This window comes from Pseudophryne corroboree, chromosome 9, assembly GCF_028390025.1.
Source record: "Pseudophryne corroboree isolate aPseCor3 chromosome 9, aPseCor3.hap2, whole genome shotgun sequence".
Lineage (NCBI taxonomy): Eukaryota > Metazoa > Chordata > Amphibia > Anura > Myobatrachidae > Pseudophryne > Pseudophryne corroboree.
This window is the reverse complement of record NC_086452.1, coordinates 245,959,930-245,986,281: the sequence shown is the minus strand read 5'-3', so window position 1 is coordinate 245,986,281 and position 26,352 is coordinate 245,959,930. Positions and strand designations below refer to the sequence as shown.

The following is a 26,352-nucleotide window of genomic DNA, read 5'->3' as shown; positions in this document are numbered from 1 at the left end:
TGTTGTGTGACAACTGATTCTTCCCTTCACTCTAATTATTTTTTTATTTGAGAAGGAAGTCACTTCCTTTATTGACTTCACTGAATTTTGTCTTGTTTTCTTGCAAGCTGTACACCACCCACACCGGAAGAAGCCTTTATTCTTCTGACATTGTGGTTCTACTGGTTTCGTAAAGAAATTACTTTTTATGAGAGATGTTTTGATGGTGGGTGCCCTTCTGTAGACAATACGGGGATATGATGATAATGTATCCCGAAGTTCCTCATCTGCTTTGAGTACATGCCAATGCGCTTTGATGCTTTTCTCAAGTAACTTACTTTGTGTGGAGTAGTCTGATATAAAGAGGACGTTCTTTTGTTCTTCTTCTTTCTTAATTTTGTATTTCAGAAGATCTTCTCTCTTGATTTTACTAATTCTATCCTTTTCCCTTTCAAGGTGCTGCGTGTCATAGTTCTTCTTGGTGAAATTCTCCATCATTCTCTCCGCTTGGGCGTCATAGTCCACATTTCTTGAACAGTTCCTCTTTACTCGCCTTAACTGTCCCCCTGGGATGTTCCTAATCCACTTCTTGTGATGGTTGCTTTTTGCGTTTAAATATCCATTACAATCTGTTGGTTTGACGAATGTCTTGGTCTCCCATTTGTTGTTTTCTGAAAATATCGTCAGATCCAAGAAGTTGATTGATGTCTTACTAATATTGGATGTAAATTCCAGGTTGACTGTGTTCTTATTCAATTGTTCTAAGAAGGCCTCAAGTTCTTTCTGTTCTCCTTTCCATATTATTAGGATATCCTCTATGAATCTTGCCCATAGTTTCAAATTCTTTTCTACCACTGCATTACTCCATATATTCTGATCCTCCCATTCAGCTAAAAATAAATTAGCATATGACGGTGCGAATTTACTGCCCATGGCGGTCCCTTTTACTTGAACATATGAGTCGTCACCGAATTGAAAATAATTATGTTGTAATATAAATAACATTGATTCAACCAAAAATTGTATCTGTTCACTTTTGAGATTTGTGTTTTCTCCAGCCTTCTTTTCACATACTCGCATCCTGTCTCATGGTGTATACGGGTATATAAAGATCTAACATCACATGTTGCCAGTATAAGGTCTTCTTCCCATTCTATATCATTTATTAAATTTATTACGTGAGTAGTATCCTTTATATAACCTTTTTGTTTCGTAACCACCGGTTGTAAGAAGGTGTCGACATATCCTGAGAGATTTGCAGTAAGAGATCCAATACCAGCAATTATTGGTCTGCCCGGGGGATGTTCTAAATCCTTATGGATTTTTGGTAGGTGGTAAAACACCGGTGTGATGGGATTTTTCTGATTCAGATACTCATATTCTTTTCTGTCTAGTATACCCAAATCTGCTCCTTTCTGTAGGAGTGATGTTAATTTCCCCATGTATTGTGCTGTGGGGTTTGTCTTCAGTTTGCGATATGTAGAATCATCTTTGAGTTGAGAAAGAGCTTCCTCCTCATACGATGTTTCAATCTAACTCTCTCTGCACATGTTATATCTGCTCCCCCTGCAGTGCACATGGTTTTGCCCAACTGCTAAAAAATTTCCTGCTGCGATAAACTTGGAATTACCCCCCCATGTCTCTGTGACTAGAAGACCCAAAGATACTGTTACGTGCACTTGTGAGAGGAATTATATGTAAGTGCATCCGCTTGTAATATTTCCCTGCTGTTTTTCAGTTATAGAAGATTTAACAGAGTGAAAGATACTTTTATGTGCATTCGTGGAAGGAACATAAAGTAAGTTCCGTTCCAATAAGAAAAGAACACAGTTTTCTCAGCTAATGAGGAAAATTGAATACACTTCTCCATCTTAGTGTGACTCATTTTTCCACCTTGTATTGAAGGTCTCATATAGACATTTTGCTTCATCACAGCGCTAGTTTCAAACTTCTGTTTTTGATACATTTCTAGAGGTTGGGTGTATTCCTTTTCATTTGAAATTTGCTGCAAGTGTATACCCTTAGAATGCAAGGTTGTCTCCATTATTTTATGCTACACCAGTTACTTCCTAATTACACCTAGGTTTCAGCCTTGCTGCTTTGTTTTGCTATTTCAATATTTAGCATGTTAAAACACAGAAATGCCAGACGTGATCTTTTACACAATTTATTTGATGTGAATGATAGTCAAATTATTGTTAACGCTCATGATCTGGAAAGTGCAATGAAAAAGATAGAAAAACTATCAATAGAGGAGGAGAATATATGGTGGGAAATAGCCACTTTAGAACAATATATAAAGGAAGACCTCATCCCTAGGGGTCTCCGGCTTGACAAAATCCCTTCTTTTGATCTAGAAACAGAAAGTTTAAAAAAAGAATGGTTTAAAACCTTGGATATGTGTTCCTTTAAATTAATGGAGCTCATAATTAAGGAAAAGAAAAACAATCTTAGTACCATTGAACAAGAGATAGAGACTATGGAAACACTTATAAGACCTTATGCAGAACAAAAGGAGTATAAGGATTTAGAAGAGCGAACCCATGGTGGAGAAAAATGAAAAGGCTCTTATGATTAAGATAACAACTAAAATTGATATTACTATTAAAGCAAAATCAATACAGGCGCTATAGTGAAATAAAAACAATATATAAGTTCACACTAATAAATTAATATGTAAACTGCAGCTCCCATATAAGGTGTCTGCAACACCTAAAAACACAGTATATTTTGTAAATATAATTATACTGATATAACTATATAAGAGAGCGCAAGGTGCTGAATAGATAAATACAATTTATTAAAATAATTAAAAAAGTATATAATCAATTAAACAAGATGATTGCTGAACGTGGAGCATAAGATCAACTGACCATCGCTAATAACTAATAACAATGTCCCATATTTTGTGAAGCATGGAGTATCCAATTAATATTTATGGAACCAATGCAGAGTATTGATGAAGAGATGTCTCGCTTCAAACTCTGTTTAATGAACAAGGTCCACCGTGAATTGCAAATACCTCCGTAAATATTGTGCTGGAAAAGGTATGCTTTGAAATAGAATTTGAACGCCACCTATAATGAGAATGATGCTGATATCTCCTAGCCTGCGTACTGCTTCACTTTTCAACCCCCACACATATAGGACTAGAGGCTCACCGCAGATGTGATGATAAACAGAAGCCATGTCCTGTAGCACTCAGGAGGCCAGGCAGTGCGAGAGCAGTGGTGTGGAGACGATGGCAGGTCTCAGGTGTCTGCAATACCGCAGATGTGATGATAGACAGAAGCCGTATCCTGTAGCCCTCAGGAAGCCAGGCAGTGCGGGAGCAGCAGTGTAGAGACGATGGCAGGTCTCAGGTGTGGCAATAAGCGGACGTTGGCAGGTCCCGGGGGGGAAGCAGACGCGGCTCCAAGGTGCCGGAGATGGTCGGCAGTCAGCCCAGTAGCAAATGTGGAGGCGGTCAGGACCATAAAGTTGTAGCTCCAGCCCTAATTAACGCGTTTCTCTGACTTAAGGGCAGTCGGTTTCATCAGAATAAGTGGATTATGATTAAGAAACAGAAAAAATATTATAGGGGTAAAAAAGATTATGCCGAGAATAATGTTCATCCCCATAAAAGAGGTTTGGTAGAACTGGAAACTCTTCCATCAAAAGATGAGTCACAGTCCTATCAATACATCAATAAACAGAATCAGCTAAAAGGAAATTATTTTGCTCAATCCAGAGAGGTAGGAAGGACAAGAAAGGGTTTTTATTCCCACAAACATAATAGGATTTTCTCTCCTTGGAGGATAAATTATCAGAGGACTAGAGAGCAGTCTTATGATAGGCGATACAAATGGCAAGGAGGAGGTTCTCACCAAGAAAATAAATTGTGAGATCTCCCCGATTAAGGGGAACACCCCCTTATGAAGATAGGAGGAATCTCTCATCTTGGAATAAAGAATCTGAAGTACGGACAGACAATATATTAACACCAAAATATAAAAAGAATAGTGAAGCTCATTTTTTAGTAAGGAGATTGGGACAAAAAAGATATGCATAAGAAATAAGGTAAAAACTAAAAGGGGATGTAGGGCAGGAAGGTATTTGGGCATGTCAAAAATAAAGCATTCTATCCTTAAAAAATCATTTAATGAGTCTGAGGAGAAAGACAGTTTTCTGTCCCCTCCACAGACTCAGATTTGGGTAAGACCAAGATATACAATATGAGCAATTATCAATTAACTAAGGATGAGCAAGACCTTTTAGAAAAAGGTCTAAAGTTTGCCCCCACAAGTAATGTCAATCATTTTGAGGTCTATATTGACCTGCAAATGTTTATAAGGAAATTGTCCCTGAAATGTTTTTTTTTTTGCTGACAAAAATGATCTGGAGTGCAATGAGAGTGAACTACCAGAAAATATTAGAATTTTTAAAACGAAGTCTACTTTTTTTTCTGAAGAATAAGAAAGGCTGTTTCGTAGAGACATTTGAACACCTGGTCAAAAAGGATTTGGAAACTACTAGTTTAGACCCCCTAAGAACACTAATCTCTCTCTATCTCAGAGAAAAGTGATTGAAGATTTGAAGAATAATGATAAAATTGTCATTAAACCGGTGGATAAGGGGGTAGGGGTTGTTATTCTAAACAGAGATGATTATCACTCTGAAATTTTCCATCAGTTATCAGATGGCACTACATATAAAAAATTGAGGGGTGATCCCTCTGCTAATATCCAGAAAAAAATGGTTGTTTTCCTGTAACTATATACAGTAAATAATATTCTTACACAAGACCAGAAGGTATATATTAGACTGGAAAATCCTTCCATTCCAGTATTGTATGTACTGCCTAAGGTGCATAAAAGTTTGAACCATCCCCCGAGACATCCTATAGTTGCAGGGATTGATTCCATTACTTCTAATCTTTCTGAATTTTTGACTATAAAATTAAACCAATAGTAGAAAAAAACAAATATACTTAAAGGATACCATCTTGGTGATAAATAAATTAGCATCCATCAAGTGGGAATCAAACTATTTATTGGTTACTGCTGATGTTAAATCACTTCACACCATCATAGATCACAACTTGGGAATAGAGGCTGTAAATTATCATCTAATAAAGGAAAGGAGAAATGAGAAAGAAAAAACCTTCATCATGGAGGGAATTATGCTTATTCTCCAAAACAATTTCTTTTTGTATGAAGGGGATTTCTTCTTACAGCTCCCGGGGACAGCAATGGGCACTAGGTTGGCACCCAGCTATGCTAATTTGTTCATGGCACATTGGGAAAACCAGTCTGTATAGACAGGACACCAATGGGGTGCCAAACTAGTGCTCTGGGATAGATATAATGATGATATTGTATTTATATGGAAGGGAGACAGAACAGTTTTAAACCGTTTCTGCCAATATCTCAATTCTAATAATAGAAATATTGATTTGACCTTCCAAATTAGTCCCTTGGAGGTGAATTTTTTAGACTTAAGGCTATACCCATTTGGAGATAAGGTATGTACAGAGAATTACGTGAAAGCTACTGACTGCAATACTTACATCAATTATGACTGTAATCACCATACCAATTGGGTAAGGAGCATCCCTATCAGTCAATTTCAACATCTTCAGAGAAACTGTACACATATAGATTATTTTAATAAACATGCAGACAATATGAAACAAAAGTTTTTGAGTAAAGGCTATGACCCTCAAATAGTACAGAGAGAAAGACAAACCAGCTATGAAATAAATATAGATGCAGTTTTTATTAACCAAAATAAAGTGAATAAGAAACAAGAAAATGGGGTATTGTTCATTACGAAGTACACATCACAGCATAAGCAATTAGAAAAGGTAATAAAAAACACTGGAATATTCTGACAAGGGATCACCTATTACAGGACCACGTAATAGATAAACCAAGATTTGATTAGAGTCCTTACTAAGGGTTTATAGCATTGTGGGATGTGTATTATGTGTAGGTATTGTAAGATAGACAGTAAAATCACACAGTTCACATCCAATCAAACAAAAAAAAGTTTTTCCATTAAGGAATTAATTACCTGTGGGAGCAAAAATGTTGTGTACATGTTAGAATGCACATGCAGTTCACAATATGTGGGTAGAACTGGGAGAATGCTCAAAGAACGCCTTAATGAACACGTCAGAAATATTAAAAAAGGCTTAGAGCAACATAGTGTATCTTCACATTTTAAAGAGAAACACAATTGGGATATAAGAGATTTGACCAGCTTCTGTGGGATTAAAATTGCTAAAGGAAACTGGAGGGTTAATAGTCTGGAAGAAACCCTGGCGAAATTTGAAATGCAAGCCTTTTATCAATTAACAACACTTACACCACATGGTTTGAACATGGATTTTGAGACAAAGTGGTTATTGTAGAAATGTAACTTATGATTTTGTATCAATATGTTCTGTAAATACTAATATATTTTTTGTATGTATGTTTGTCATTTCTTGGATGCTCGAATGAGCACTTTCAGGTTTTCGACTAAACCGGACTTGGAACCTATGTGCATCAGATCTGGGAAGAGAAATTACAGATCACGCCTTTGGAAATTCAAAGATGCATTGTAGTGCATTTTAGTGCATGTATTTGTGGTTTAATTCAAGTCACATTTTTTACCATGTTGTGACGTGTAATCTTCAAGCCAGCTAAAAAGTGTTTTTTAGGGATTTTTAAAATACTTTTTTATATTCTGTATATGTATTATATTTCGTTAAAACCCCTTTTTTGTGGATGGATATGTCCGTTTTCTAAGAATAATCATGCATGTAGAGGTAACTCTCTATGATTAATTTTATCCTCAGTCCCGCCACTTATAGCAGGCTTTTGGATTAGACACATATGTATAAAAAGGATGTGATCGGTTGGAAAAAAAGATGTGCTATGTTTCATACTTTGTATCCAGTTCTGTAAAGCCATTTTTAAGCTTGTGGATTGGCTACCAACAGTCACGTGTCATCGGGACGTGCTTCCCGGGTAATCAACTGGGTGCCGATCCAGTTTTAAGATAACTCTTAATATTAGTGTCTTATCTTGAGTCCCGCCAATTGAAGCAGGCTTTCAGGATTAGACACACGTTTAAAAAGGATGTAACCTGTTGAAATAAAATGTGCTAGATTTTTATACTTTTTATTCAGTTTTGTAAAGCCGATTTTAAAGTTTGCGGATTGGCTGCCAGTAGTCACGTGTCATCGGCGACGAGCTTTACAGCGGTTCACGGAAACCTACTGGGTGCTGATCCAGTTTTCAGATATTTCCTTATATTAGGATCTGAGTCGTGTTCTATTCATTAGAAATTTTGAGTGGAGTATTAATCCACATCCCTGTTCAGTTAAAGGTTTGTAGGAGGACGGAGTACAGCTGTTTATGATATAATTCCCCGTCATTCCATTGAATCTATAGTCCGGGGCAATAGAAAGGTCCTTCAAGACTCAACTAAATTAGGGGTTAATGAAGAAGAAAAGTTTTTACTATTGAACTTTTTAACACAATTTTGTTTTTGGGGGGATATTATTGTCCACTATATCTACTGACATTCAATTATAGCAAAGTTTAAAAGGAAGCTATTTTGATATACATAATGTTTGTGATAAATGTGTTGGCCAGGTGATTTTAATGGGAAGGATGTCATGTGATACAATTAAGGAGGGATAAGATCCCTGTTTAGCCAGTGAGGATTGCACTTCTTGACAAAGGGGATAGTGATCCCAGAAACCTATTGAAGCCATTCGTGTGGGGATTAGCGTTCGTGTCAGAGAATTACCCAGGAGGATTTGTACTTTTCAACGATCCCTACTATGGATCTGAGTCTGCAGCCAGAACGTATGTGCGAGTCCTTTAAAGTCCTAATACGCTCCAAGGGTATCCGGCATTGATTGACATTCCCTTCTGTTTGTGATTTTATGTGGAACTTTTTTACTGTTAATAAATCCGTTTGGAAAATTTCATGAGGATCCATGTCTCTGTGACTAGAAGACCCAAAGATACTGTTACGTGCACTCTTGAGAGGAATTATGTGTGTCACCCGCTTGTAATATTTCCCTGCTGTTTTTCAAGTATAGAAGATTTGAAAGATGTTAAAGATACCTTTATGTGCATTCGTGGAAGGAACGTAATGTAAGTTTCGTTCCAATAAGAAAAGAACACAGTTTTCTCAGCTAATGAAGAAAATTGAATACACTTCTCCATCTTAGTGTGACTCATTTTAACACCTTGTATTGAAGGTCTCATATAAACATTTAGCTTCATCACAGCGCTAGTTTCAAACTTCTGTTTTTGACTGTTATATGTTTGCTATCTGTAAAGTCTTGAGAAAGGATTAATATCCAAAACGTGGACCAATATGTGCTTCATATTTCTATTTTTAGCAATTATCTTTGCAAAGACATTGTTAGATTTTTTCAAAAGTCTAAAATCAAACATTTTATTTTTTTGAATTTCTACATATAATAATAATAATAATAATAATAATTTTATTTTTATAGCACTCTTTTTTTCCAACAGGACTCAAGGTGCTTTACAGACATCAAAAACCATGCACATAATACAGAAGATTTAAGTAATACAGCATTAGACAAGCCAGGCAGACATAAAAAAGAAAACCAGTAAGCATAATGCAGGATTGGTGTAGGCTTTTTGGGTAAAAAATCCATAGGTTGTGTATTCCACCCTTAAAAGTTAACAGGTGATGCATCCATCTTGGGTACACGGTGTAGGATTACTCTGGGTAGAAAAGTCTACCCCTAGAAGAGATGACACCAAATGGGATAATTGCAGCATACTGATGCTTAGAGTAGGGTCCGAACAAAACCATCAGTACCATGTCTTTTTCATTCCATCCACATGTGTACCAGATGAGGCAGCTATGTTTTGTGCACTATGAAGGTTACACTGTGGGAGGTGAGCCTTACAAGGGCCCAATGCATATGTGGGAAAATTGACACTTGTGTAGTAGTATGATATAGCCTGTATAGAAAGATCCACATGAAGTACATCCTGCCCACGGAAGCATAGCCAGATTAAGGGGGGGCCCAGGGGGTCAGTACCCCGGGCCCCCCTGTCTTAAGGGCCCCCCAGCTGGAGACTGCACAGTTCTGGTGCCGAATTCCCCCCACCCCGCGACGGGTCAAGTGTTTTTTTTTTCTTTTATAGAGACAGCGCTGCGGCTAAGATCGGAGCTGCAGGCAGCTCTCTATGCTTTGCACAGCATAGGAAACGCAGGCAGCGGCGACCAGCGGCAAGCAGCCAGGCAGACGAGAGGACTTGAGGGCCAGCACTCAGCAGCAGTGGTCAGCCGATGGGAGCTGAGGCACTCTGTAGCTGAGGCATTCAGTAGCAGCAGGAGCCACCCAAGGGGAGCTGCGGGCAGACTTGTGGGGGCAGTGAGCAGTTGGATAAACTGCACTCTGGAGAGGGAGGCACTAGTCTATCCAGCTTCAGGTGCAGATGATTTCTGTATGTAAGTATTATTATGTGTATATTATATATATATATATATATATATATATAAAACAAAAAATCAACCCTAATATCTTGCGCTATACCTCTAGTCTCAAACCAACAAGAAATACCCTCTGTCAGATAAGGTATTAAAAGTAGATTACAAATAGAAATGGATTCTCGTGGGAGCCAATATGCCTTTTGTATGACAATAATTAAAAGTTTTTATTGTACAAAAACAAACGATATTTATCCTAAGCGTTCGTTATTGACACAACCTTCTAAAAATTCATATAAAACAATATTACAATCTTATACATAAATTACAGTTGGATGTGAGGATTTTACAGCCAGGTGATCACAGTCAGAACTCGAAATGGATGTATCTCCAACCAGATGTTTGTGATAAGGACTTTGTTAACCAGACGTTGCAAAACCCAACGCGTTTCGTCCGTTAGGACTTCATCAGGGGTTTGGAATCTGGATAGTTACAAATGGAAATATATAAATCATATAGTCTTCATTAATAAGACATATTATTATCCAGGTAAGTATTCCATTGAAATCTATTGTGGATTAACATACATACCAGTTCTTATAGTAGGAGTGATTACCATTGATTAGAAAGGTTTAGAATATCCAATGATTACATCCAATCACATATTCAATTCGATAAATATAATATCTGAAACATTATCGTTATAATAATCAATAAACATTATCCTTATACAAATGATAAAAGGAAGAGGGAGGGAGAGTCAAAAGAAGAGAAAAGGGAGGGAAAGTCGAAAGAATATTATGAATGTCAATATAAATCAAATAGCTCCGTATTTATCCACATAATCAACATCAATTCAGCTGATGGAAATGATACAAAGGGCAGGGTCTACAAGTATCAGAAACTACCAATAGTTATAGAACACTCCAATTAAAGTCCACATAAAACTTCAAATTCACAATATACACACAATTATATCCACATTACAACTCATTGTACAATACATACCTAGATAGACTTCAAAAAAAAATATATAAATTTGGTTGAAATTAGATGATGTTACGTTCCCTAAAAGGGATAAAGATAAAATAGTTTTTTGTCACTCAAATGATTGTTAATAGGAAATGTTCCTGTAACATCCTGTTTACCATTAAAATAACATAGATGCTACCAACAAATCAGAGAAGATATAACAACAACTTCCTCAATTGATTATAAGAAACCATGCTGATGTCAGTATTTAATGTAAGGTATTTAAGGTGATTCAAATAGAAGAACTTTTTTATCCCAAACTAATTAATAAATGATGTCTTTAATCTAACATGCAATGGGGAGTGGTATATTCAATCAATCATTAGAGAGCCAATTAAGTTCACAGCTGTAATTTATAACCAGCAAGAAGAACTTTTTAACATCTGAAATACTAATCTTAACATCATATGGTATTTTATATTTGCACTAAATTAGTCTGGTTCTTACCTATTTTCAATCAAGAATGGTGGAACCTTATAGTCTACCTCTGTTTATACATGTCACCAAACAGAGAACTTAGGAAAATTTCAAATCCTGAACGAAACTATTCCCTGTGGACAAGTAAATCTAAATCAGTATATTACAATCATACTAAAATTAAGTAGTTACTCTTAAATTAAGGAATCCATTCATCTAATAAATTTTCAAAAAGACCATCCAATAACTAAGTTCCAAATATACAATTATAGTACTCAAACTTACTATTTACAGGAACAAGTGCAACCTCACTGAATCCCAACTACAGAATGAGAGGCAATATAAGGACATCCCTTTATAGCTCCCTTGATATTACATCACTTCCTGCTGGCTGATTAATTAATTTATTATTAGTTAGTGATGTGTTAAGACCTCATAGTACTATGTGGAATGCCATTCTCACTGGTTACCTAACAGATCCCCTAAATTATGTCTTTAATCTAACATGCAATGGGGAGTGGTATATTCAATCAATCATTAGAGAGCCAATTAAGTTCACAGCTGTAATTTATAACCAGCAAGAAGAACTTTTTAACATCTGAAATACTTAACCTCATATGGTATTCAATATTTGCACTAAATTAGTCTGGTTCTTACCTATTTTCAATCAAGAATGGTGGAACCTTATAGTCTACCTCTGTTTATACATGTCACCAAAAAGAGGACTTAGGAAAAATTTCAAATCCTGAATGATACTATTCCCTGTGGACAAGTAAAACTAAATCAGTATATTACAATCATATTAAAATTAAGTATTTACTCTTCAATTAAGGAATCCATTCATCTAATACATTTTCAAAAAGACCATCCAATAACTAAGTTCCAAAAATACCAATATAGTACTCAAACTTACTTTTTACAGGAACAAGTGCAACCTCACTGAATACCAACTACAGAATGAGAGGCAATATAGGGGCATCCCTTTATAGCTCCCTTGATATTACATCACTTCCTGCTGGCTGATGAATTAATTTATTATTAGTTAAAGTGCTGTTATCTCATCAATTAAATAAAGGTATTAATAGCACTATTAATACCTTTATTTAATTGATGAGATAACAGCACTTTATTACTATTTAGAATTCAATATTAATGTTACAATTCTAACTGTGAAAAAAGAGTTTGACTTTAATGACCAAAGAACTCTTTAATAGTAGACCTTATAAAGAATTTTTGTTTAATCTTTATTCATCACAGAAAGAATCCCTAAAGCTAACCACAAAATTTAACATCCGCTGACACATCTCCATCGAACTACGGGACCATGGCACGCAAACATTGATCGTGACTCGCATGTGATGTACTTCCGCCGGAAGTGCGTGACTGTGACACGCACGCGGTGCGTACTTCCGCCAGAACCGGAAGTGCAGTGCGTTGACACGCACGCGAGAGTGGAACGCATGAAGCGTTCAGATTTTGTCCCCTCTTATTTTTATAATGTCAGGAAGCAGAATTGATGTTAGTTAACCAGTAAGAATGGCATTCCACATAGTACTATGAGGTCTTAACACATTACTAACTAATAATAAATTAATCAGCCAGCAGGAAGTGATGTAATATCAAGGGAGCTATGAAGGGATGCCCCTATATTGCCTCTCATTCTGTAGTTGGTATTCAGTGAGGTTGCACTTGTTCCTGTAAAAAGTAAGTTTGAGTACTATATTGGTATTTTTGGAACTTAGTTATTGGATGGTCTTTTTGAAAATGTATTAGATGAATGGATTCCTTAATTGAAGAGTAAATACTTAATTTTAATATGATTGTAATATACTGATTTAGTTTTACTTGTCCACAGGGAATAGTATCATTCAGGATTTGAAATTTTTCCTAAGTCCTCTTTTTGGTAACATGTATAAACAGAGGTAGACTATAAGGTTCCACCATTCTTGATTGAAAATAGGTAAGAACCAGACTAATTTAGTGCAAATATTGAATACCATATGAGGTTAAGTATTTCAGATGTTAAAAAGTTCTTCTTGCTGGTTATAAATTACAGCTGTGAACTTAATTGGCTCTCTAATGATTGATTGAATATACCACTCCCCATTGCATGTTAGATTAAAGACATAATTTAGGGGATCTGTTAGGTAACCAGTGAGAATGGCATTCCACATAGTACTATGAGGTCTTAACACATCACTAACTAATAATAAATTAATTAATCAGCCAGCAGGAAGTGATGTAATATCAAGGGAGCTATAAAGGGATGTCCTTATATTGCCTCTCATTCTGTAGTTGGGATTCAGTGAGGTTGCACTTGTTCCTGTAAATAGTAAGTTTGAGTACTATAATTGTATATTTGGAACTTAGTTATTGGATGGTCTTTTTGAAAATTTATTAGATGAATGGATTCCTTAATTTAAGAGTAACTACTTAATTTTAGTATGATTGTAATATACTGATTTAGATTTACTTGTCCACAGGGAATAGTTTCGTTCAGGATTTGAAATTTTCCTAAGTTCTCTGTTTGGTGACATGTATAAACAGAGGTAGACTATAAGGTTCCACCATTCTTGATTGAAAATAGGTAAGAACCAGACTAATTTAGTGCAAATATTAAATACCATATGATGTTAAGATTAGTATTTCAGATGTTAAAAAGTTCTTCTTGCTGGTTATAAATTACAGCTGTGAACTTAATTGGCTCTCTAATGATTGATTGAATATACCACTCCCCATTGCATGTTAGATTAAAGACATCATTTATTAATTAGTTTGGGATAAAAAAGTTCTTCTATTTGAATCACCTTAAATACCTTACATTAAATACTGACATCAGCATGGTTTCTTATAATCAATTGAGGAAGTTGTTGTTATATCTTCTCTGATTTGTTGGTAGCATCTATGTTATTTTAATGGTAAACAGGATGTTACAGGAACATTTCCTATTAACAATCATTTGAGTGACAAAAAACTATTTTATCTTTATCCCTTTTAGGGAACGTAACATCATCTAATTTCAACCAAATTTATATATTTTTTTTTGAAGTCTATCTAGGTATGTATTGTACAATGAGTTGTAATGTGGATATAATTGTGTGTATATTGTGAATTTGAAGTTTTATGTGGACTTTAATTGGAGTGTTCTATAACTATTGGTAGTTTCTGATACTTGTAGACCCTGCCCTTTGTATCATTTCCATCAGCTGAATTGATGTTGATTATGTGGATAAATACGGAGCTATTTGATTTATATTGACATTCATAATATTCTTTCGACTTTCCCTCCCTTTTCTCTTCTTTAGACTCTCCCTCCCTCTTCCTTTTATCATTTGTATAAGGATAATGTTTATTGATTATTATAACGATAATGTTTCAGATATTATATTTATCGAATTGAATATGTGATTGGATGTAATCATTGGATATTCTAAACCTTTCTAATCAATGGTAATCACTCCTACTATAAGAACTGGTATGTATGTTAATCCACAATAGATTTCAATGGAATACTTACCTGGATAATAATATGTCTTATTAATGAAGACTATATGATTTATATATTTCCATTTGTAACTATCCAGATTCCAAACCCCTGATGAAGTCCTAACGGACGAAACGCGTTGGGTTTTGCAACATCTGGTTAACAAAGTCCTTATCACAAACATCTGGTTGGAGATACATCCATTTCGAGTTCTGACTGTGATCACCTGGCTGTAAAATCCTCACATCCAACTGTAATTTATGTCTAAGATTGTAATATTGTTTTATATGAATTTTTAGAAGGTTGTGTCAATAACGAACGCTTAGGATAAATATCGTTTGTTTTTGTACAATAAAAACTTTTAATTATTGTCATACAAAAGGCATATTGGCTCCCACGAGAATCCATTTCTATTTGTAATATATATATATATATACATACATACATACACACATATATATACACACACACGCACGCACACACACACACATATATATATATATATATATATATATACAAGCAGGTTGGCGGCACCCAGAGCCTTGGTGAAAGTTGCATGCAGAAATGTGCTTTAATTCAACGTTTCGGGCATCAGCCCGTCATCAGGAATAACAAACAGTGTGAAGTACATTAAACAGTGTTATATACATGCACTAAAAGACACATAATCACCCGATCAGCCGCATCTGTGTGTACGCTTCCGGGCGCCGGCTTCAACGAGTCCCGCCGCATCACTTCAGGCACGTCCCCGCAGTGTCGTCATCCGGGAGTGTACACACAGATGCGGCTGATCAGGTGATTATGTGTCTGTTAGTGCATGTATATAACACTGTTTAATGTACTTCAAACTGTTTGTTATTCCTGATGACGGGCTGATGCCCGAAACGTTGAATTAAAGCACATTTCTGCAACTTTCACCAAGTCTCTGAGTGCCGCCAACCTGCTTGTACATACCGGGACTTTGCACCCCTGGAAGGCATCAGAGCACAAACTTCTCTATTAGTGACACTAGTGCCGGATATCTGTATATATATATACCGCATCTACCACCCGTGTGGTGGGTGCACTCTCGCAGAAATCAATCACTTTGAAGATCTTGATGTGTCAATCAGTTTATTCAGGTTAATCAGGTTCAATAACGTTGCCTTTAACATTCGACGTTTCGGTCCTATTATAGGACCTTTATCAAGACTGGCAATTCAGAGCATCTACATGATCAAAAAGATAAATACAGTATGCATAAAATCAGACTAAAGGTATCAGATCATACCCACACCACCACCACCAGTGCCTCTCAGGCCCTTATAGCAGAAAATAGTGACATCAAGTTAATTAATTAATAGAATCATACTCTATATGGAAACGAGGATAAAGATCAGCATACTCCAAATCTACTCCCACAGGACAAACATAGCACCTCACTCTAGAGTAAACTTCACAAATTTACCTGGGTCAATATTAGACACAATGAGTCAAATTATAGCTCCCGGAACACAGGACTACTATAAAAGAAAATTGGAAAGCTTATTAAAACACTGACCTTCACCAGTGTATAATAGGACCTAATATACCATATCAAAGTCATACCTGGATAATTAAAAAGTAACACTAGGCAGCTACAGATCAATCAGCAAAGGCCATATAGTTTTCAGCAGCAAGGTCTGCAATTTAAAACACAAACAAGATATATAAAATAATCCAAACTAGATAAGATATTCCTACCATTGGGGTCCACACCGGCCAGTCCACTCACCACTCTGCTGTTTAGTATCTGATGATAGCTGCATGCTGCACATCAGCAGCTGCATGCTATTTAACACAATGGGACAGGAAATGCCACTTAACCCTGAGATGTAACTATATGTGTGCTAAACGTTAACCCCATAAGAAAAAAGAGTGTTACTTAGATATCAAACCATTAGATATACCCAGCGCTACTGATTTCAAGGGCCAAAATCATCACATGTAGCTCAAAAGTACAATATTGGCTGAATTTGCGGCCGCTGGCAACGCCACTTCCGCGTTCCAGCGACCGGAAATGGATGCATTACACGGGCCGGAAGTCCCGCGGACGTCGCTCGGCCAAGCCGCAGGGGCTCTCATAAAGTGAAAAAGACAAAACTAAACTCAAAAAACGGGTGCCAAGAAACATCCCAGCACATGGGTGAAAGCCAAAACAGCAACAATGTAGCTAGCCACATTCGGTCAATAGTCAAGTCGACCTGACCGGAAGTGACGGCACCATCTACTAAGCAGGGAGGGGAATATGCTAATAAACCAACAGAGTATATTAGAGTGAGTTATATTGGACAAAGGCATACCAATGAGGCAACTAGAAACAATTGTTAAATATCAGTGAAACCCAGTAGCGAAAAATCCCTCATAGTGTACATAGGCTGTATTTAATTATATTCATAATTTATTTTCAATAAGGCATGAAAGCATAACACCTATTAATAAAGTACATCTGTCTATGAACTATCACCATGGGGGATAAAAAGCAGTGGAACCCACTGAAATTCTGCCAAGGACCTGGGTGGCTCCGGAAAAAGTAAAACAAAAAAAATAAAAATAAAACAAATAAACAACACATGAATAATATTAAAGACATTATATTGAAAACTGTATGTACAGATATTCATTTAATATGACAACTGTATATTGCACAGGTACCCTAAAAAAAACCACCATATAACTACAGTCAGGGGGCCCTATTGAAAAGGACACTGTAGACTCATTATAAGGATACATTTGGACATTAACAGTTATAAGAATACATTTAAAAAACTATCTACAGTAACCAATGATTATCAAACACATACAGTATACAGATGGTTGCTAGGTAGTAATACCAGCGACCATCATCCTCCTGCCTTGAAAGAAGGCCTCCGTATCTCACAATTCCTTAGAGCAATGAGGAACAATTCGACCCCTGCCCTAAAGGATCAACAATGTGCCGAAATAACCTTGCGCTTTTTAGAGCGAGGTTATTCTAAAAAAGTATTGGCACGATGTTTAGAGAAAGCTAATAGTATTTTTCTTGGACAACTCCCTAAAAAAGTAAGTGAGAAGCGTATGATTTTTCCCACCCAGTATGATGGCACTTCAGATAGTATGAGTAAGGGATTACGAAAGCATTGGCCTATTGTGGCTTCTGATGTAAACCTCCCTTTTGCAGGAACTCCTGCACCGATGATGGCCTATCGGCGTGGGGCCAATTTAAAACAGCTGCTAATGAGGCCCACGATGTTCCCTGACCAAAAAAAATCCAACTTCCAACTAATGCAAGTCAGACCAGGTAGCTTCTCCTGTGGAGGATGCACCACATGTCGATCCATGCTCACTGGCCCCTATTTTCACCATCCACACACCGGGAAGAAGATATTTCTAAAATATCACCTCCATTGTAGACTAGATTATGTCATTTAATCTAGTCTACAATGGAGGTACTTTCGGCCCGTGGAACGCATCCATTTCCGGTCGCTGGAACGCGGAAGTGGCGTTGCCAGCGGCCGCGAATGCAGCCAATATTGTACTTTTGAGCTACATGTAATGATTTTGGCCCCTGAAATCAGTAGCGCTGGGTATATCTAATGGTTTGATATCTAAGTAACACTCTTTTTTCTTATGGGGTTAACGTTTAGCACACATATAGTTACATCTCAGGGTTAAGTGGCATTTCCTGTCCCATTGTGTTAAATAGCATGCAGCTGCTGATGTGCAGCATGCAGCTATCATCAGATACTAAACAGCAGAGTGGTGAGTGGACTGGCCGGTGTGGACCCCAATGGTAGGAATATCTTATCTAGTTTGGATTATTTTATATATCTTGTTTGTGTTTTAAATTGCAGACCTTGCTGCTGAAAACTATATGGCCTTTGCTGATTGATCTGTAGCTGCCTAGTGTTACTTTTTAATTATCCAGGTATGACTTCTATATGGTATATTAGGTCCTATTATACACTGGTGAGGGTCAGTGTTTTAATAAGCTTTCCAATTTTCTTTTATAGTAGTCCTGTGTTCCAGGAGCTATCATTTGACTCATGGGGCAATATTTACTAATATTCGTGTTTGAGTCGGTTTGTGTAGTGTTTAAACTCGTTTTGTATCAGGTGCATTTTCATGCAACTTTTTGAATCCACATACGCAAAGTTACGAAGCAGTCGACTTTATGGTTGTCGTGTTTTCCAATGTCGATGCCAGTCAGTTTTTTTTGGCACATTTACGGCCGTCATTGTCGTTTGCGTACGTGTTTTTGTTGTATTTGCTGGTTTTTTTCCTAAGTTAAACGCGGCAGGGTTTTTTTTTTTCCGCGGCCGCATTTTCACTTTCAGTTTCGATTTTCATCCCTGTTCGTGATTGGTTGTGTTTCAGATGGTAGGAGTGTCTGTGTGCAACCATATAAATACGCCCCAAACCGTCCGCACCTCGTGGGTTTAGTTAGTGGTGAGGAGGAGGGAGGTTGTGCTGTGGAGGTAGGTGAATTTGTGGTTTGGTGAGGAGTGTTGGTAGCGATTTCTGAGTGTGGTATTGTGTTTGGAAGTCATCTTGTCATTCTTGTTGTCTTGTATTTTGTGGTTTGTCTCATTTTTAGTCCAAGTTATTTTTTTTTATAGTCCCTTGTCAGTGTTTGTGTGTGTGTGTGCGTGTGTGAGTTGTGTAGTGGTAGTGGAGGAGTGTGTTGTTTGTCTTTTTTTTTTTCCTTATTATTGTGACTCAGAGGTGGAGAGGTTGAGTGAGGGGGAGGAGGTTGGTCAGGTGGAGGAGGTGAGTGTTAGTGAGGTTAGTGAGGTGGAGGAGGTGGGTGAGGTTGCTGCAGCAGCCTCAAGTGATAGTGAGAGTCAGAGTGCTCCGCAGCCACGCACCACTACTAAGACTGGGCGGAATGTAAAGTTTAGTTTTGTTGAAAATGTGGCATTGGTGCGTGAGCTTATGAAGTATCAGAGGCAGCTATTTGGCCCTGAGTCCGCCAAGGTGCCAACACGGAGGAAGACGGTGTTGTGGGCGAAAGTTGTTGCTGCTGTCAATAATGAGGGGGTGGTCAAGCGGACGGAGGACACGTGCCGCAAACGGTACTATGACATATAGCGCCGTGTCAAGTCCAAAATGGTCAAGGAGGCCAAGTCGGCTCGGAAAACCGGTGGTGGCCAGCCCTATATTGCAAGTTATCTGGAGTATGAGGAGCCCATGCGGAGTGTAATCCCTCCAGAAGTTGTCTCTGCAACCCATGTCCGGGATTCAGATAGGCCCAGGAAGAATGGTGAGCATGTGTATTTGCATTTACATTCTATGTTTTTTTTTTAAATGTGTGTCATGTGACGTTGCATATTACTCCCATCTTCAAGTGTGTGTCAGCAAATACATTGTTTTGGTTAATGTTTTATACAAAAGCCAATGTAACATCTTACTTTATTGTATGTCATGTGTTTTTTCAGACAGATATTTTGCATGTGTAGTTTGGACTTGGTGTGTCTCTGAATTGTCCTGCAATAATGTTTTCCTTTTGGGCGTTTTTTTTTTTTTTTTAATTGTGACTATGTTTTATATTTAAGTGATCCATGTGCAATGTTTTAAAAACAGTGGTTGTCATGTTAGAGGCTGGAGTACTGGAAAGTGGTTTGGAAACCACTTACATGTGTAATGTCATCTTTAGATAATGTCAATTATTTAATGTAAAAACCAATATTTTTCTTTTTTTTGCTTGTATTTTTACCGTGACACCACACTGCAGTGTAATTTTTTTTATAAATTGCTGCATTTTGTTTTTGCTCATATAGTGGTAATGTGTCTTTGGAGTGCCACATCACAGAGCAATTTATATATTGCATCTGTAATATTTTTCCTTTCAATAAAAAATGAAGTTGTGTGTGTGTTTTTTTTTTCTTGAACTTGTGGCCTATGTCAGTGTCCTGTACATGTTTTCCTGTGTTGATGTTGCCATAGTGCATATGTGTTTTGGTCATTTTTTATTTTATTTCTGGTCCTTATGTTTGTTTTAAATAAAAACCAAGCATTTCTAAAAGAATAAATGTTTATAAGCATAATGGGTGGATATATACACAATAGCATGAATTTTTTTTATAATTTATTTTATACAGTGTTTGAAAAAAGCAGTACTACTCGTCGGCCAGTAACTCCTATCACATCTGATGATGATGACGCTGCAGAAGCAGGTGAAGTGTCCATTGTAGTATAGGGTATGCTTGTAAAGGAATGGCCATAACAAAATTGCACTTTCATTAAAAGGTCCATCAAAAGAAGTATGGAGCTGCAGAAGTGGCACTTCTGTAAGACATCACCACAAAAAACCTGTGGCCAAAAAGAAAGCAAGGTCGTATGTCCCGGCACAAACACAGCAGGCTACCCCGCCACGAAGATTATCATCTGTATGTTCTGTACCCCGACTCCAAATTTTGGACACACCTCCAAGACGTCATCCACACTCCCCTCATCTTGATTGTGAGTATCAAACTGAAAAAAAATTGTAAAATGTCAGAACATAATCAAAATCATTCATAACCGCATTAAGTCAAAACACATCAAAAACTAAAATACTTACCACAGTAAGTAAAAGCTGAAATGGAATCCAAGCTAAATGGCCTTGTCCACATCCAGTAAAGATATGTATGTCCACTTGAGCCATACAGTATGACATTGTGTGTAAGATGCTGCAACAAAAAAGCATGTTGGTTTTTTGCAAAAAGTAAGGTTGTTTTTCCAAATTTCACATGTGTGCTTGAGGTAACATTGCAAAATACATTTAAAAACATTACTATGTTTGTTTGAACAAAGCTATAAGGTAACACATTATGTATTCCAATGTTTTTTTTATGGTGGAGTATGTGTGAGCTACAATAAAACTAAAGTGTTTGCTTTCACAATTAAGTAACCAGACACATTTGCCTCAAACAGGCGTATGTATGTATTTAAGCTATGAGTGATGATGTTGTTAGCCAGAATAGTTGAAAGCAACAGTGAATGACATGTGTTCCATGTGTAGTGATTTGTTTAAATTTCACAAACATATGGATAGCTAACGGAGATTTGTTTAACATTTCAGCTTCGAGTCCTGGGAACAGCATCCCTCCGCAACAACACCAACACAGTGACATGGAGGAGAGAACATCTTAGAAATGCAGCCATTAATGCAAGGAATGAGCCCCCCAGCACCTGTGAGTACACTACCACAGCAAAGCACACCACCACAACAACACAGCCCAACAACACCAGGAACACAAGGCCTTGATCAGGTGTTTTGGACTATTTGGGCTAGACAGCAGGCCACTAATGAAGATTGCCTGAGTAAGCAGACACAAATGTTTGCAAGCCTACCATATCACCTCAGAAGAATATCAAGAAATCTGAGTAAACAAAATGAACAAACAACCAGAATAGGCAATACCATGGAACTCATGCGTACAGACATTACACAGGTCATGGGCAACTTACAGCGCATAATGGAAGAACAGTACAGACAACAGCAAAGTTATATGAGCATTTTTCAAAACAATCAAAAGATTAATGAAAGTTTATTCCGAATAGTAGACAATCAAAATGCTGCTACACGTGAACTCAATGCCACCCTCACTAACCTGAATGAAACACTCAGATGCATGCACCAACAGCAAACAAGCAGCAGTTCTGGTACGACTACTCCAAATATCACGCCAGTCTCATCACCACCAAGACGCTCCACCAGAGCACGACAACATGACAGTGCTAAAGGCAAAGGGCAGGACAAGCAGCCACCCAAAAAAACGTTAAAACAAACAAGTTAGACATTTGTGATAAGTAACTCAAAATAGTTAGCAAGTGTTTTTTTGCTAAAAAAATATAACACTTAGCTCCTTGACACTTTTTTCAACATCATTAATTATAAGTGGTACAAACAAAAACAAAAAATTTGTACGCACATTTATTCATTACCATTTTTTTTGGTATTGGAGGAGGGAAATGTTGATGGAGCCACACATACATGTTAGCAGGAAGTAAACAGACCACTTGATTTTTTTCTAATCATTACTCTTTCTAGATTCCAATCATTCTCTTTTCCTGCAGAAACAATAATTGCCAGCCAGGCAGAATGTCTTTAGCAGGAAGTAAACTGACCACTTGATTTTTTTCTATTCATTACTCTTTCTAGATTCCAATCATTCTCTTTTCCTGCAGACAATCCAAATTACAATGTTATTGATACATATCTTAGCTTACTTATCTATACAACATTAGAAGAAGAACACAATTGAGTTGCGTAAAAAGCTTGTAATATGTTGGCTTTGTTTTGTTTGAAAAACATTGTCCAAATGAATGTCAGTGTTGTTGGGACATGTTTGTGTGTGTAAAAAATTAGTAAGAATGTTTTTACACATGATGCTGAAAAAAACAAATATGTACTTTTACAACAAAAAACAAAAAATGTGTATAATAATGTATATGTGTGGCAAACTGTGTATTTACTTACACATCATCAAGTTTACAGCATCAAACATTAGGAAATAAATTATTCCTGATTACAGTAAGTTTGTGTGTCTTAAATATGATGGTGCATCACACATAGGGACACATGTATTCCTCAAGGCTAACATATTATATGTTGAGGAGTGTTTTTTGGGAACACAGGTTCTCAAACTCGGCCCTCAGGAACCCACACAGTGCATGTTTTGCAGGTCTCCTCACAGAATCACAAATGACATAATTAGCTCCACCTGTGAACCTTTTAACATATGTCTGTGAGTAATTCATACACCTGTGCTTCTACTGGGTTAAGTGAAAAACATGCACTGTGTGTGGTCCTGAGGGCCGAGTTTGTGAACCTGTGCATTAGGACGTTACACACAATGATAAAGTGAAATACTAAATGGATTATGTGGGCTTGTAAGAAATTAGCACTGCAAGTTTACGATCACTTATCCAGACTTAATGCATGCCACTCATAATCTGTTGTTTTGAGAATAAAAATACACGCAATACACATGCGACATTTGTTTTTCATATAGCGAGGGTATATTTGTATGTGTCAAGGAGACATACACATTCTGAGTAATGGTTTTTGGAAAAAAAGGCAAAACATCTATTTATGATTACACAACAAATGAAATAAGCAAACCAAGCTTACCTTAGAAATAGCGATTGATGATCTCTTGCCTAACCTGCCTCCCTACATCAGTACTCCAAGTATCACCAGATGTCTCTAATTCCTCTGCTTGCTGGCTGCTTTCTTCCTCCTCCTCCTCCTCAACATGTGGCAGATGTTGTTGCAAACACATGTTATGAAGAAAGCAGCAGCAGAACACAATTTGAGTCACCTTGGAGGGACTATACAACAAAAGGCCACCAGACTTATCCAGACACCGAAACCTAGATTTCAGCACACCAAAACATCTTTCTATCACATTCCGTGTGGACTTATGTGCATGATTGTAATTGTGTTCAGCAGGGGTATCAGGTCGGGACAATGGAGTTAGAAGCCAAGAGAAACAGCCATATCCTCTATCACCTAAAAAAAAGATATAGTAACGTGATTCATGTTAACATACAGCAACACATAAGTAACACACTGTGGGGCAGATGTATTAACCTGTAGAAGGCATAAGGAAGTGAGAAACCAGTGATATGTGCAAGGTAATAAAGGCAGCAGACAATCTGTTCCTAAATGTTCATTTACATATTGGAGCTGATTGGCTGGTGCCTTTATCACCTTGCACAGATCACTGGTTTCTCACTTCCTTATGCCTTCTACAGGTTAATACATCTGCACCTGTATTTGGACAAAGTATACGCAGACCTACACATATCAAATTACATACCCAGCAGCCATCCATCTTGCATTTGTCCGTCCTCAAACTTATCAAAGAGGGATGACTGACTGAGGATGAAGAAGTCATGGCAGTCCCCAGGGTAACCAGCAACAACACTCATTATTTTGAGATTTGCATCACAAACCACCTGCACATTTGTGGAGTGTTCGAAATGGCGGTTTGTATATATGTGCTGCCTGCCCCTAGGTGGTCTCAGCTGAATGTGTGTGCAATCTATGGCTCCAAGCACATTGGGCATGCCAGCCAGCTCATAGAAATCTACCCTGATGGCATGCCACTGAGACTCCTGGGTAGGGAAGCAGATTGAGGCCTCGATGTGGGGCTGCAAAACAGCCAACACCTATGTGTATATTTTAAAGAACAATAAACATGAGATTTTAGGACAGAACTGGCCACAGAGAAATTAAAACAAACACAAAACAGAAGAGGTAGTTAGGTATACATCACCTGTGTTAAGATTCTGGAAAATGAGGGCTGTGAGATTCCTATGACATCCCCAGACACAGCCTGAAAGTTGCCAGTAGCCATAAAGTGCAACACAGCCAGGAGTTTGTGCAGGCCTGAGACAGGGCGAGAGCGTGCTGTCTCAGGGTCTAGGCCCAGTTTGACAAGGTCATACAGACGGAAAATGTTGTTTTACGATTTAGACGGAACATCTGTATGACCTTATCATCGGACAATGCGTTCAAGTTTAAACGCCCCCTTAAAAAAACGAGGCCTGCGCAGCCTCCGCGGAACCTGTACAACCTGCTGACTATGTTCAGTTTCTTGGCCCTGGTTACTTACAGTCTGATGTCTGAGTCTGAGGAATCCCAAAGCACACAAAAGATCACTGGCACACAGTCCTACTGCCATTTCTGAGTGTAGGTGTATTGAAATGGGCCTAACATCCTTTTATAGGCATCCTAATTCAGGTGAGAATTAGTAACACATGTAAACACGACTGAAAAAAGCAGGTCTATTTTTTTGCCACTTTTTTTTACGAATCGCAAAAAAATACGACCGCATTTGAGCACTCAGAGACTAACACCCAAATACGAATGAATAGTGAATTCCCGTATTCTATGAAATAACAGCCGCATTTGACCGATGGTCTATTCATTCGTATTTCGTAACGTTGTCATTCAAACCATTACGACTAGACCAGACACTGCCGAGATTGGTGCTTAGTGAATTCCCGGATTGGGACTTAGAAAAAAAAACACAAATCGGCCAAACTCGGATTGTTAGTAAATACTGGCCATTGTGTCTAATATTGACCCAAGTAAATTTGTGAAGTTTACTCTAGAGTGAGGTGCTATGCTTGTCCTGTGGGAGTAGATTTGGAGTATGCTGATCTTTATCCTTGTTTCCATATAGAGTATGATTCTATTAATTAATTAACTTGATGTCACTATTTTCTGCAATAAAGGCCTGGGAGGCACTGGTGGTGGTGGTGTGGGTATGATCTGATAGCTTTAGTCTGATTTTATACATACTGTATTTATCTTTTTGATCATGTAGATGCTCTGAATTGCCAGTCTTGATAAAGGTCCTATAATAGGACCGAAACGTCGAATGTTAAAGGCAACGTTATTGAACCTGATTAACCTGAATAAACTGATTGACACATCAAGATCTTCAAAGTGATTGATTTCTGCGAGAGTGCACCCACCACATGGGTGGTAGATGCGGTATATTTGTGACCTGACAAGGTCATTGGGAGCACCCGCCTATTTATCTCTGTGAACTGATGAGAGTGCAGGATATTCTGTGGGTGTATATATATATATATATATATACATACACAGTATATATTTAATTTATTTTACAGGGGGTTGGGGGTTTCCAGATCTGTATATGTATCCCATGGTGAACACTGAACCAGCACTACCTAGTCGCATCTCCAAACTGGGGAATCGTTCCAGATTCGACCCACAGTCTAATAATGCCACCCTGAAAACCTTTCATAGATTAATGGATGGCGCTACTGGAATTAGAACACCAGTGGTGAAGCACAATTTGTCTAGTGATGAACGACAAGCACTTAAAAACCTACAACAGAGGACTGACATCATCATTAGGGCCGCCGATAAAGGCGGCTCAGTTGTTATTCAGGACACATCCTCATATGTTGCAGAATGTGATAGATTACTTAGTGATGGTAAGACATATTGTCGGCTTGAC

General features: G+C 37.6%; 4 long non-coding RNA genes across 5 annotated transcripts; 2 read left to right on the top strand and 2 right to left on the bottom strand.

Moving 5' to 3' along the window:
• Positions 1 to 9,632: 9,632 nt before the first annotated feature.
• On the bottom strand, positions 9,633 to 11,831 carry LOC134956943 (uncharacterized). Of its 2 annotated transcripts, XR_010186320.1 has the most exons (5): positions 11,798 to 11,831; positions 10,915 to 11,018; positions 10,444 to 10,503; positions 10,027 to 10,122; positions 9,633 to 9,917 (listed from the first exon to the last, which is right to left on the bottom strand). It is a non-coding gene; the product is annotated as an uncharacterized LOC134956943 (long non-coding RNA). The 2 variants fall into 2 exon arrangements; XR_010186321.1 differs by lacking the exon at positions 10,444 to 10,503.
• Positions 11,832 to 12,554: 723 nt separating this feature from the next.
• LOC134956941 (uncharacterized) lies at positions 12,555 to 14,747 on the top strand. The gene is made up of 5 exons (XR_010186319.1): positions 12,555 to 12,588; positions 13,368 to 13,471; positions 13,883 to 13,942; positions 14,264 to 14,359; positions 14,469 to 14,747. It is a non-coding gene; the product is annotated as an uncharacterized LOC134956941 (long non-coding RNA).
• A 717-nt stretch (positions 14,748 to 15,464) lies between these two features.
• On the bottom strand, positions 15,465 to 16,214 carry LOC134956940 (uncharacterized). The gene is made up of 3 exons (XR_010186318.1): positions 16,122 to 16,214; positions 15,956 to 16,029; positions 15,465 to 15,576 (listed from the first exon to the last, which is right to left on the bottom strand). It is a non-coding gene; the product is annotated as an uncharacterized LOC134956940 (long non-coding RNA).
• A 1,825-nt stretch (positions 16,215 to 18,039) lies between these two features.
• Positions 18,040 to 18,410, top strand: LOC134956939 (uncharacterized). The gene is made up of 3 exons (XR_010186317.1): positions 18,040 to 18,127; positions 18,220 to 18,293; positions 18,379 to 18,410. It is a non-coding gene; the product is annotated as an uncharacterized LOC134956939 (long non-coding RNA).
• The last annotated feature ends 7,942 nt before the right edge of the window (positions 18,411 to 26,352 follow it).